Below are 14,334 nucleotides of genomic sequence, written 5' to 3' on the forward strand. Positions count from 1 at the left end.
ATTGAATATCTTCATGATACTGAATTAAAGAAAATTTCCAATGAAAAGAAGCAACCTCTTATAAAAATTTCTGTAAATGTGGAACAACAAATTCATTCATTCATTCATTCATTCATTCATTCATGCATCGAATGAATATTTATTGAGCCCGTATTTTTCCAGGTCTCCCTTGTCACATGTCATTGGCAAAAGATTACAAAGGAACCATCTTAATGATCTCCTTATTAGGACACAACTATTCTTCAGTCAACATGAAGCAAGTTATCTGTCCCAGGCTACTGATGCCTCTAGACTCTGTCTTCCTGGATTTTCTTATTCTGGCAATAGGATATGATAGACTAAGGAGAACAATGGCCAAGAATCCAAATAACCTAACTTGTTTCTATCATGATAAGTCCTGTAAAGGACATTTCACTATTAATCCTCCTTTCCAGAAATACTGACACTCAACTAGCATTGAAAATCACAGAAAGCTAGCCTATGTTTTTCACCCTTGCAGATGTCTGACTTGACTACATGATAATCTGTTTTATCCTATAAAAGTACAACACACTGGGAAGGAACCATGCTCCTTCTTACAATATCAAAAAAGTCACATAAAAATCTGGATGTCCAGCTTCTCTTGAAAAAGTGTATCTGACAACCCTCAGCCCACCATCTCACCTGTTAGGAAATGGATAGTGCTAAGGAAGAGTTGTCCTTTGTAGATATTCACCACAGTCTCTGTTACTTCTTATTGTGTATAGGTATTTCTTTCTTTTTCTTTTTTTAAATGGATGTCCATTTGTCCATTCATTCGTGCTGAGTATCCACTCTAGGGAAGCCATTGTGTTAAGCATTAAGGATTATTAAACATTGCCACTGGACAATTTGCTCCAGGCTTTTAGGGAATAGGATAAAGCAGAAAACAGATCTGGCTGACCCTGGTCAGGAAAATTAAACTGGCTCTAAGTGCAGCCTTTCTTAACAGAGTGACAAGCATTTCAAACTGAAATATTAGGCCCTACCTCGTTGAGCACTGATCTTGAAGTTGGGGTAGGAAGAAAGATGCAGTGTCAGGGTTCTTATGAAATCCTCCCATTTGCAAGAGGATTCCCAGGTAAGTGGATATACAGGTCCAGTTTCCAGAAAGGACAGGCAGTAAAGATATTAGGGTTTTAAACAATAAGAGTTGTTGGTGGTGGTGGTGCTGGAGGCGATGGGCAGTACATTCACAGGTGGGGCTGAAACCACTGCTGGTTGCTCCATTGATAAAGATTAGGCCAAGGAACTGAGCAGAGCTGGGCCTGTAAAACTGAAGGCTCTCAGTTCTTATACTTGAGAAAGATAAGAGAAAGGCATAACTGATTTAATAGACTTGTTTATGAACTACTAGGTATTACAGAGAAGAGAGTTCCCCCTGACTTGGGGGACTGAAGAGGTTTTTCCAGAAATGACATTGTAACTATTTTAATCTTCAAGGATTAAGTCAGCGTTTCACAGATTGAGATGAGGTTAAAAGAACAGTCATCCAACATATAAAGATGAATACATTAGGGACTTACTTTCAAGTAGCACAGTCTTATGGGGAGAAAAATATATGGAAATCATTAGAATAAATTAAAATTAGCACAATAATATAAATATTAATATAAAATAAGAAGGCAACATAACAACAAGAGCAAAGAATTCTTCTAGGAGGAGGGAGGGGAGGAGGTTCATTCAGAAGAGTTCACCAGATGGTGAAGATCACTTCCAGGAGTTCATCAGGCAGATTGTGAGGACATTCCAAGCTGAAGATGGTGTGTGACTGAGCATTGAAACTTGAAAGTACATTTCAGAGAGCTACAAACAATTCATCATTGCTGAAGCTAAAGGTAAGAAAAAGGAAGCAACGAAGATAAAGCTGCAGAAAGATGAGGGCTGGAAAACTTGGCAGGTTGGAAAAATGCCAAATAGTCTGCAGTGGCTGGAGTGTAAGATGCGTGGGAAAGAATGGTTGTTGCTAATGTTGTGAGACAGTGTAGAAGGGATTGTTAAGGCCAATGTATGTTATGGAGCTGCGGTTTTTAAATTTTTTAGAAGTATAGTCCCCTTTAAGAATAGGTTATTTCTGAGGACCCACTCCCAGAAACTACAGAGGATCATAAATATCCTGAAGTCCACATATTGTTCTCCCAGGGTTCTCAGGTCTCAGTTAAGAACCTTGCTTTAAAGAGGTGCTTCCAAACTTTTTAAATAAAGCCCCTCCCCCCCCCAATAACCAGTAATATTTGAATAGTATACTGGGGTCATCAGAAGGAACTGCTTTAGGTTAGAGGCAATGTCCCAAAGGCTATAGTGATCTTGTCACACCAGTAACCCATTCTAGTGAACTATGAACCACTAAGGGTTTCCAAGTAGAAGAATGAAATGATCAGTTCTGCATTTACAAAGATAACTCTAGTAGCAAGGTAGAGAGTAGATGGGAGGAAATCACATCAGTTAGAAGTTTTCCTAGAAGAGCATACGGAAATGGCTGTAAAGGCTTGTCATGTAGCATTGGTGGATGGGAGTCTAGACACTTTTAAAGATAGAACTAAAAGACCTGATGCCAGCGATAGCTTCAAAATTTCCACACAGAAGGAGCATGATATCCATTGGGTTAGCAAAAGGAAATAGGAGATTTGCAGAACCACCAAATATGTTTATGTAGATAGTTTACTACACAAGTGAAGTCTTACTGGTATGTGCAAAATGATTTACCTGAAGCTCATGTTGTTTTAAAAAATCAAATCTAGGGGCGCCTGGGTGGCGCAGTCGGTTAAGCGTCCGACTTCAGCCAGGTCACGATCTCGCGGTCCGGGAGTTCGAGCCCCGCGTCAGGCTCTGGGCTGATGGCTGATAGCCTGGAGCCTGTTTCCGATTCTGTGTCTCCCTCTCTCTCTGCCCCTCCCCCGTTCATGCTCTGTCTCTCTCTGTCCCAAAAATAAATAAACGTTGAAAAAAAAAATTAAAAAAAAATCAAATCTAAGCATGATACAAATCATTTAAGTCCTCTATTAACATAGATGTTTCAGAAGATTTTAGCCTGTTGAAAGGCAAGTTGAAAGGCAAATGTTACAAACTAAAGAGTCTGATAAATTTCCATTTTAGATATTTTATGTCTTATAAATCCTTCTAAACACTGGCTCATGAATATAAGGGGTTTTTTTGTCTCCCTTCATCATCATATTTTAGCTTTATCTGATCAAAAGGGTGGGGTTCATGATCCACAGTAACCACTAAGCTGCCTAAGAAGAGGCAGCAGCATGGTGTGTGAAAATCATTTAGGTATGCAGCAGTGAGTATAAATCGAATAAATTATGTTCAGTGCTCTGGTACTTGATGCTGTGAAGTTTAATAATCTAGTTAAAAATATGTCTACCGAATTCTGCTCCTGCATTATTTTTATTTGTCACCATGGAGGTACCATAGGTGTGATTTTTTTTTTCTAAATAAAACTGTTGAGGGGATTTCCTACCTCTTTTCTCTTTTGCTCTCTAAAACAAAGGTTTAGAGATTTTTTTTTTCCATAAATGATTACATGGGTACTCTGAATTTTAAACTGCTTTATTTTTCTACAGAAATCAAAACTATGGTCACATTTCCTTGAACTCCGGCAGTTGAGAACTCAAGGGACCCTCAAGGAGCAGAGTGCAGCTTAGGAAGGGAAGGACTGACCGACCACACTGCTCTACAAACCTGCTCTGTGCAGTTATCTGGTGTAGGCAGCTGCTGTACGTTTTGTGCACAATTCACTTGAAGACAAAAAACATGCTGAAGTCAGATGCATGGGAAGGTGAAGCTGAACACGTCAACCAAAAGAATGAGTAGGAACTATTATACATCTCCCTCAGAGTGAAAAAAAAAACAAAAAAACAAAACAAAACAAAAAAACACAAGCAAGAAAATAGAGTGGTTTCAGAGAGATTCCCACCCACTTTACTGCCGGAAGGAAACCCAACCCTCAGAGACCCAGAGAGGAACGCTGAGCTGGATGGATTCTCCAGCACAGAGAGCCAACACCTACAGAGAGCGAATTTGCATAGGTATACTGTGCGTGCAGCACTTCCTCCGCTTATAAAAGCTGTTGTAAACTGGTGCTCCTACGCCAAGCTAATTGTGGCTGCCCTACATGTGACTAAAGAATCAGAGAAGAGAGGGGTCCCCAGACAGAAGGAAGTATGACACTGCTTCTCCAGCCAAGGCTGATGTCCAGAACAGTTGCAAAAATATTTCCCAGGAGCTTGTGTCCTATCAAAAAAAAAAAAAAAAGGGTCTGAAAAATCTATAGCCTTTACACTCTAATATTGAGCTAATTATCACGTGCATTCCTAGATTTTCCAAATTTGCCAATATCATGCCATGGTTGAAAGCAAATTTTCATTACAGTATCTGAGCTGACCTAAAATAATTTACCTCGGCCTCAGGACAGGATTAACTTCCATCAGAAATTCTTGGTGTTGGTGATACAATAAATTTCCTAAACGGATATTCTTAGAAGCAGTGAGATATTAGACCTACATTCATAACTAGGGAGTATATAACTAGTAAGGGTACAAGCTGTCAATGTATCATAGCCAAATCATGATTTCACTGCAATGGGAACTCAAGTTCAGTTTTTCTCCTCTTTTCTGGTCCTATTTACAGCATGACCTGAAAGGAGATCAGCCATCATAGTCAATAACACAAATAAAGATCTGATTTATTTATTTTTATTTAAATTTTTTAAAAGTTTTATTTATTTATTATCAGAGAGAGAGACAGAGACAGAGACAGAGAGACAGAGACAGAGAGACAGAGACAGAGAGCATGAGCAGAGGGGCAGTGAGAGTGAGAGAGAGAATCCCAAGCAGTGCAGAGCCCAGTGTGGGGCCTGAACTCACAAACCCTGAGATAACGACCTGAGATGAAATCAGGAGCCCCGAGGCTTAACTGACTGAGACACCCAGACGCCCCTGACTTATTTTATTAAGAAAAGAGAAATAAGGGGGCCTGGGTGGCTCAGCTGGTTAAGCATCTGACTTCAGCTCAAGTTGTGATCTCATGGTTCATGGGTTTGAGCCCCACGTCAGGTTCTGTGCAAATAGCTCAGAGTCTGGAGCCTGCTTCAGATTCTGTGTCTCCCTCTCTCTCTCTGTCCCTCCCCCACTCACACTCTGTCTCTCTCTCCTTCAAAAATAAACAGTAAGTTTTTTTTTAGTTTTTAAAAGGAAAAGTAAGATTTCATTTCCCTAAGTTGTATGTTTCTAAAATCTTCATACTGTAGATTTGTGTATTAAAAGATTTAATGCAATATTATTGCAATATTATAAGTGTAATTTTTTACTGTAAAAAGAGAGACCTAGAAATATAGTATGTGATATATACAATTTGAATTTTATCTTTTTCCTGACTAGTGAAGAATTATCTATTATACATTTTACCCAGGAACTCAGGATATTCTACTTAAAAACAATTTTTTTAAAACTTTTTAAGTAGTCTCGACACCCAATGTGGAACTCAAACTCACAACCCCAAGATCAAGTGTCCCATGCTCTACTGACTGACCCAGCTAGGCGCTCCAGGCTGCTTTACATTTGTTTTAATATGACAAGTATGATCCTTGGTTAAAATCATCATCTATTAAGTAACTTCACAGTATATAACTGTGAAGAGGACTAGGGAAAAAATGACCATGAGGGAGTCTGAAATATTAGGTAGACTGGGAAAACTATGATATTTAAAATCTGCAAATAGGGGCGCCTGGGTGGCGCAGTCAGTTAAGCGTCTGACTTCAGCCAGGTCACGATCTCGCGGTCCGGGAGTTCGAGCCCCGTGTCAGGCTCTGGGCTGATGGCTCAGAGCCTGGAGCCTGTTTCCGATTCTGTGTCTCCCTCTCTCTCTGCCCCTCCCCCGTTCATGCTCTGTCTCTCTCTGTCCCAAAAATAAATAAAAACGTTGAAAAAAAATTAAAAAAAATCTGCAAATAAATAAAAACTTTTATTTCATCCGATTATGTCAATCTTCTTTCTCAATATAGCTAAATTCATAGTTGAAAACAAACACACACGTATATTTATATATATGCTAAATTTTGGTAGAAACTCCAAAAACTTGAATCAGATGTGTTTTTTACCACTACATTTAGGAAATAAATGGTTCTGATTGAATGAATCTCCTAGTTTATTGAGAATAAGAAAACTTTTTTGTTTTGATCTATGTAGTGGGAAACTTAGCTAACATATATTACTTTACCATCTTCCCTTAGTAGGAAGAATATGACGACCATGATAAATGACCGTGGATCTTAGAATGCTGAAGATTACTTTCACTTTTTACTTTTACTTTTAAAAGTAAAACTGGCCATCATAGCCAGTAATACTTTTACTTTTCCCCTTTATTAATTCATTCATGTGACAAACACTTACTGGACATCTACTCTGTGCCAGCTCCTATGCCAGGCAAAAGCTCTATCTGATGGTCATTATACCTGCTATAGAAAGGTATGGACAACAGAGTTCTACATGTAGAAATTCCAAGTTACTACCCTGGAAACTGTTCTTGAAAATTCTTATCAGCTTGTGGCGCCCAGGTGGCTCAGGTGGTTAAGTGTCCGACTCTTGATCTCAGCTCAGGTCCTGATTGGCTCAGGGTCGTAAGTTCATGCTGGGTGTGAAGCCTGCTTAAAAAAAAATTCCTATCAGCTTGTTTTTGGTAATATTGAGATTTTGCCTAAAAGCTTACAATCTCTTTTCTCTGCGTGCTCTTAAAATAAAATCTGCTTAATTGCACTTCCTGGTTAATCACATTTTTTACTGCAGTACAAGATATTTCTATAAAGCAATTACTACAATGCTATGGGAACCAGAAATTGTTTACTCGTGTATGACTGGCAGAAACGCATTGTGTAACCAGCAGTCTTTTTTCACTATCTATGTGAAGAAGCCGTCTCCTGAGAGAAAGGATAGGCAGCGTGATACAGAAACAGTACCACCTCAGGAGTCAGACAAACCTGACAGTTTGACTCTGCGTTAAGTTCTTCACTTGAGTCTTGGTGCCCTTACTTGTGAAATAGAATAATACTGCCTAACTTAATGTTATTCTGAATATTTGAGAAGATAAGTCATTCGACAGATATTCACCAAGTGCTTTATCCTGAGAGCAATGGAGAATCGCTATAAGGTCTTAAACAGAAGAAGCAACATAATTAAACATGAACTTTGGAAACAGAACTCTGGCTGCAATACGATGAATGAATGAGGGTAAGGCAAGATTGGAGGGACGGAAACCAATCAGGGACCTGTCATTATTCAGAAATGAGTGTAGCCTTTGTTGAAGTAGAGGCACTGAGGATGAAGAGAAGTAAATGGGTTTGAGCACTATTACGAAATTAAAGGTACAGCATAGGGAGTGTAGTCAAAGGTATTTTAATAGTGTCGTATGGTGGCAGATTGTAGCTACACTTGTGAGCATACCATAACATACAGATTTGCCGGAATGCCTATGTTATATGCCTGAAACTAACATAACATCATGTGTCAACTGTACTCAAATAAAAAAATGAAGAAAGTAGTATCAAGAAGAGAGGGTGACATGTTGCATGTGGGTGGTAAGAGTTGTTTGTTTGTTTGTTTGTTTGTTTGTTTGTTTGTTTTTTACTGCAGGAACATGTTAGTGGATATCTTGGATCTCTTGCTTGGATATCTGAGTGGATGGAGGTGCCGCTAACTAGAAGAGAGAACACTGGAAAAGCAGCAGGTTGAGAGAAAAGTGACAAATTCTGTTCCGGACAGGTAAGGTCTTCTGAGAGGTGCCTGTGGGATGCCCAAGTAGTGATATACACCATCAGGTTGGAAATACAGGTCTGGAGATAATTCAGAGGAACATGACAAAAAATAGAAACTCAGTCTCAATCCATTACTCAACAGATCTCTTACATGGTTGAGGATATCTTTGCTTCCCCCGCTGGCCTGGAAACATCCACTGCTCATGGACCATGAGCTACTTATTATAATGCAGCGTAAGTAGTTCATCTTTGGAAGTTTTAGCAACCCCTTATGCGACCGGGATGACCTGTCTAGATTCTGTCTCAGCCTCTCAGTTTTCCAAATGTCATTCAAAAAGAATCATTCTCTTGTTTCATTTTCAGTGGTCTATATATTAGTTTTCCACTGTGGTTTCTGAGAACTTCATACTTCTGAAACTGTTTTCAAGATGTGCTTAAAATATGTACCTACTCTCCCTCATGCTAGTTTTGCATATAGCTATTGAGTGTACCATGCTGCTGTCTCATAGGTATACACTGTACTTCATAATTGGGGAGGAGCGTTCGAACCAGAGAAAACACGAGCATCCCTAAGAGAGAAGACCAGTGTGCATTCCCAGCCCAAGGTGGAGCCATGGGGCACCTAGGGGACAGTGTATGACCTGACACAGGAGAGGCAGGCAGGGGTAGGAACATGCTGGGAACATGCAAAGATCCAGAGCTGAGAACGTCACTTGTTCAGAGAACTGAAATTTCAGTAATTCGGAGAATAAAGAGGTGGAACTTCAGAAGTATTTGCTAGAAGAGTTTCAGATCAGGAAGGGGCTCCAAAGCTACATGAGGAAGTGTGGACTCTATCCTGACAGCAATGGGAAATTACTGAAGTTTTACACAAGGGAGACTTGAAGTTTAGAAAGCTCACTTTGTGTGCTCCTTCTCCAAACAAACAAACTTTATGTAAAATGTCGGGGGGTGGGGGGGAGTGCTCCTGGGCGGCTCAGTCAGTCAGTTGAGAGTCTGACTCTTGGTTTCAGTTCAGGTCATGATCTCACATTCCTGGGTTTGAGCCTGGCAATAGGCTCTGTGCTGACTGAGAGGAGCCTGCTTGGGGGTCTCTCTCTGCCCCGTCCCCACTCACGCACACAGTGCATACTCCCCCTCTCTCTCAAAATAAATAAATAAACTTTGGGGGAAAAAAAAAAAGCTCACTTTGATGGCTGGATGAGTGGTAGCAGCCAGGGGTCTGTTACAAAATGCCAGATGAGATAAAAAGGTAGCTTAATTTATGTCAAGGTACCAGGGAAAGAAAGAAGTGGATACTTTCGAGAAACACTGGATAGGAATAATTTTCAGTCTGGAATATCTGGATGTGGGTGGGGAGTCAAGGAAGGCGTAAAGCATGACTGTCACCTAGGTTTCTGGTGTGGGCAACAAATGGAGGCATCATTCTACTCTGTCCCTCTTTCTTCTAAGGAACTTTCCTCTGCCTACAGTTGCCCTTGCACTTTTTTCCTCTGCAGTGGTGACTATAAAAATACTTATGTTGCTAAGAGTCAGTTGATATTAAGTTGATATGGAAGAAAATGCATGTTGCTCCTGTTGCTATTTGCTGCTACTGTTGTTGCTACTTGCTCCACTGATGGAAGTTCTTACCCTAAGAAGTCAGAAGCTGAGACCTGGAAGAGAGTGGTTTCCCTGCTCTGTTCTCCAGGGTGTTTTAAGGAAAGAGCACCAAGGGCACCAAGCCTTATTCCTTAAGAATTTAAGTTCCCGGGGCGCCTGGGTGGCGCAGTCGGTTAAGCGTCCGACTTCAGCCAGGTCACGATCTCGCGGTCCGGGAGTTCGAGCCCCGCGTCAGGCTCTGGGCTGATGGCTCAGAGCCTGGAGCCTGTTTCTGATTCTGTGTCTCCCTCTCTCTCTGCCCCTCCCCCGTTCATGCTCTGTCTCTCTCTGTCCCAAAAATAAATAAACGTTGAAAAAAAAAAATTTAAAAAAAAGAATTTAAGTTCCCTACTCCTGCTGCCAAAGTATAATATATAGAGTCACAGTTTCTTTTAAGTTATCATAAAGTATATTCCTTTAGTCACACAGCTGCAAAATTCTACAAATTGCATTACCACGTAGCAATACCTGTCCTCACCAATTCTAAGATCTGATTTATTGAAACTCAAACCATTTCTAATTCCTCACACACTGACCACAAGCATGAGTCACAACTTTGTTTAACAAGTGTTTTGAAAACTATCATGGCTTAACATAGTACCTTGAAGAGCTTTTTTTTATACTAAAGCCTATCATCTGATATGCTCAGAACATATCAGAACTTTCTTTCAATGCAAAATATTTTTAAATTCAGTTACCCTGAAACTCTTGCTTTTAGTTTGTTAGTAATTCTGTTTCAGACAGGATGTACTTCATTTGAAGAAAAAAAAAGATAGTAAAGGAACTTCCAACAGTTTATTTCTCTGAAACCATTTTAAGAAGTAATAAAGATCCACTCCTTTTTTCCTGAGAACTAAGAATATTTTTTAGTAAATGCCATAAAGAAAATGTCCAAAATTTTATGAAAACACAGTATTTTAGGCTATATTTGTTAATAGATTGTGGTATTTGAACACTTTTAGTGAAGAAGAAAAATACTATAGCAGAATTTTAGGTAAGCCAAGAAACAGAAATAAGTTCATTAAATTGGCTATAGATTTTCCTCTCTTCCATTTTAAAAAAAGTTTATGTCTAGTGTTACGTATCTGACAGGTGCTTAATCAATATATTTTCTTTTTGACTAAAGGTCCTGCATTTTTCAGTCTGAGAAGGCAGCATATTTTTGTTTAATGTTTGCATTGCAACTTGAAGTCACAGGTCTTGTGTTTGTTTATAAACACAATCAAGGCCCTCCTTTTGTCAATCAACACTATTGTCATGAGTCTTCCTTGCACAAAAGCATTTTAAAGAACACAAAATAAATGTTTTCAAGGAGACAACCTAGTTGGAATGCAGCTTTTTGTTGGCCTATTCACTTGTGGGAGAAAAACTAATGAAAACCTCATTTCAGGCCAATGGATTGTGTAATTTATTTATTTATTTATGTATGTATTTATTTATTTATTTATTTGTTCTAGGAAGGATGATGTCAGTGATGTTGAAACCAGAAAAAGAAAGGCTTTCTTCTGTGCATGTCCTGTCTCCAATTTTTTATTAAATAGTATTTATGATGAAAATAGTACATGTTCCATGTTCTTATTTCGCTGGTAGAGATGGTCAATACATAACAGGCTAGCCTGGCCATTATTGATGTTTTAAGTAATTTAAGCATTTTCTCAACATGACAGTACTTTGATTCTTTTTTTTTTTTTTTTTGTTCTGGGAGTGTAACGCAAACAAACCTGAAGCACTTTATTTCCACTGACAGCAACTATTTCGCTTTTAGAATCTTTTTACTTTTTATCACTACTGAGTTACATTGGAATAGAAAATCTGACATTTGCTAAATGTAATACATAGTTATCCCAAATTTTAAATATCAAAAATTAAAGTTATTTTCTTTATTTGGAAAGAAAAACCTTCTAAGTGTTCAGTAGCTAGGAGTAGATTTAAATATATTGTGTAGTTTATATATCCCATATCATTTGGCATTGCCTCCAAAGGATCTGACATTAGAAAATTCCATGTGTCCTTAGAATATTTTGTAATACAGAAATAACTGGGGGTGCCTGGGTGGCTAAGTCTGTTGAGCATCTGACTTGACTTCAGCTCAAGTCATGAACTCCTGTTTGTGAGATCTAGGTACCACTCCCACCCCCCACCCCCCAACTCCCTGCCCCCAACATTGCTGTCAGCGAGAAGCCTGCTTGGGATTCTTTCTCTCCCTCTCTCTCTGCCCCTCCCCTGTTCTCTGTGTGTGTGTCTCTCTCTCTCAAAATAAATAAATAAACTTAAAAAAACCCTGCTGGTTAAGATGATTTCCCCCATTTTAGTCTTCATCATTAGAGTGTGTGTTAAAGTGCCTTATATTAGTATTTACCCTTTTTAATAGAGTACTTTTCTCTATAACCTTTGATTTCTCTATTACATAGCAGATCCTGATGAGGTTTTGGGGTGATGGTGGGGTGGTCTGGAGCTCATGGCCAAGAAAGAATTTTTGAAGACATCTTTGGTGCAAAAAGATAATTTTATTTAAAGCACAGGGACAGGACCTATGGGCAGGAAAAGCTGCATGGGGTCATGATGGGTAACTCGTTACATACACTCAGGTTGGGAGGGGGTCAGGGATAGAGTAAGTCTCTAAGGAATTTTAGAAGCAAGGTTTCCGGGACCTTGAGGGGCTAGCTGTTGCTAGGAAAACACCGTTTATTATCATTTAGTAAAACCTCAGTCATGAGAACCTTCAGATGTATATCAGGGGGCCATAAGCTTGGAGTACGATTGCCAGAATACATCTTGGGGCAGTTGAGGTAAAGGAAGCAAACTTACAGGATCCTGGAGGTTGGGACAATGTTAAGCTAGGACTCTCCTTTGCCCCTAGCAAAGTGTCATCATGGAGGCAGCTGAGCTCTTAGAGGGAGGTCACTCTGCTGATTTCAAGGACTTGTCAATGGGCTGCAGGTGGTAAGGGAATTTAGTTTTTCATTTGCCTTAGTTTCTCACTTTACCATGGCGAGCACTTAAACCCCCTTCCTTTGTTCTTGGGTAGCCAGGAGTGTCCTGGGAATATCACACATATTCCACCTGTGGGGGAGGGGCGAGGGGTGTGCCAGCTTGTATTTTGTCCTCAGCCTGCGCCACACTCCCTCATCAAGCCTAATACCTGTCTACTTGTTAGGAGTACTTTATATGGGATTCCTTGCACTGAAAAGATTTGACTAGGTGATCCTTCCTAACATTCCACAATAACAAGAAGATTATAAGGTTGTCATATGTTATCTAATTTATTCTCCTAACATTGGTCTGAAGTAGAGGAGTAAGTGCACTTATTCTCATCTTATAGCTGGAGAAAAGAGCTGTAATTCTCCCTACACAATGCAAGATCTAGTACCTAAACCCCAGTCTTCTGACTTTCTCTCCTTACAGAATAACCACAGTTGCATATAAACAACTTGTCTATTTTCTGAACCTTCTCAGATGACCTCCCACTTCCTAAACTCCTGCAGATCTTTTTTCTCAAGAGTGATACCAGTTCTATAATATGCTGATAGAGGTTTGAAGTTGAGCTAATCATGTGGCTTTAGATGAATCATCAAAGCAAGCCAGTGGAAAAATATAAAAAATAAATTGTAACCTTTGACTCAAAATCTGCTGGGTTAACCATTCAAGTAAGTGATTTATCACATTTATTTGTGATCACTGTCTTAAATCCTCATGACAGTTGGCACCATATATTCTTTTGATAAAACATTACACATTGGAGTTCTTTATCCCAAATTTAAGATTGAAACATGTAAAAATGGGATTTCCTGGATCAAACGAGCTGCAGACACCAAAATACATTGCAGGATGCTGGGTAAATGTAGTTTTGGCCTAATTTTACAAATATGAACTACTTGAGAAACTGGAGATTCTTTGTGATGAAATGCACTATCTTGCAAAACTTAAACATTATAATAACAACACAGCAGTGTTATTCTCTTATAAATAAAACTTTCTTTGTTAGGAGTTAGTTGTTTTACTATTCCAGGAGATATATCTGGAAAGGGTCTAGTTCACAGTAAGTGCTTGATAAATATTTGTTGAACGAATAAATAGATGTCTCAAGTCTAGAGAGGAGTCTGAAATTCAGAAATAGATTGAGAGCCACAGCTAAAGAGGAGGGAGCTGAATTTATTTATGCCAGATGGATGAAAGACAAGTATGTGGATGAGAATTTCGCAAGAAAGCACCTAAATAAGAAGTATAAACATGGATAGGAGGTAAAATTATTACAACTATATTATGTCATCTAGAACTGGACTTCAGTAAGGTAATCAGTATAAAAGAAATATAAAAATCAGTAACTGTCAGACACAGAAAATAGTTTGGAAAATGTAAAGGAAATTGTGTCATAGATAATATAATACATATGTAAATAAATAGAAATAAATGTTACAAAAATATATAGAACTTACTTGAAAAAATTATAAATATCCACTTAGAGACATAAAAGAAGATTTGAATAATGGAGAGCTAATCCCAAACTAGAGGATAAATTTGGCAGTCAAAATTCCAATAGTCCACTATGTACCTATTAGAATGGCCCAAATCCAGAATACCAACACCAAATGCTGACAAAGATGTGACACAACAGGAACTCTCATTCATTGCTGGTGGGCATGCAAAATGGTACAGCCACTGTGGAAGAGTGTTTTGCAGTTTCTTAGAAAATGAAACATATTCTTATCATACGGCCCAGCAATTGTGCTTCTGGTATTTACCCAAAGGAACTGAAAACTTATGTCCACACAGGGGTGCCTGGCTAGCTCAGTTGGTAGAGCATGTGACTCTTGATCTCAGGTTGTGAGTTCCACATTGGGTATGGAGATTACTTGAAAATAAAAACTTACATCCATACAAAAACCTAGGCATAGATATTTATGGTGGCTTTATTCATAATTGTT

General features: G+C 39.0%; 2 long non-coding RNA genes across 2 annotated transcripts in view; one reads left to right on the forward strand and one right to left on the reverse strand.

Moving 5' to 3' along the window:
* The window catches only part of LOC124514844 (uncharacterized), a 101,905-nt gene that overhangs the window by 43,149 nt on the left and 44,422 nt on the right, over positions 1 to 14,334 (reverse strand). The gene's annotated exons all lie outside the window — the stretch shown is intronic.
* LOC124514843 (uncharacterized) lies at positions 6,867 to 10,965 on the forward strand. Its single transcript, XR_006962675.1, has 4 exons — positions 6,867 to 7,244; positions 7,647 to 7,775; positions 7,911 to 8,002; positions 10,867 to 10,965. It is a non-coding gene; the product is annotated as an uncharacterized LOC124514843 (long non-coding RNA).

The sequence above is a fragment of the Lynx rufus genome, unplaced genomic scaffold, assembly GCF_022079265.1.
Source record: "Lynx rufus isolate CCGP_SWC_20201006 ecotype Redwood Valley unplaced genomic scaffold, mLynRuf1.p SCAF_2, whole genome shotgun sequence".
NCBI lineage: Eukaryota > Metazoa > Chordata > Mammalia > Carnivora > Felidae > Lynx > Lynx rufus.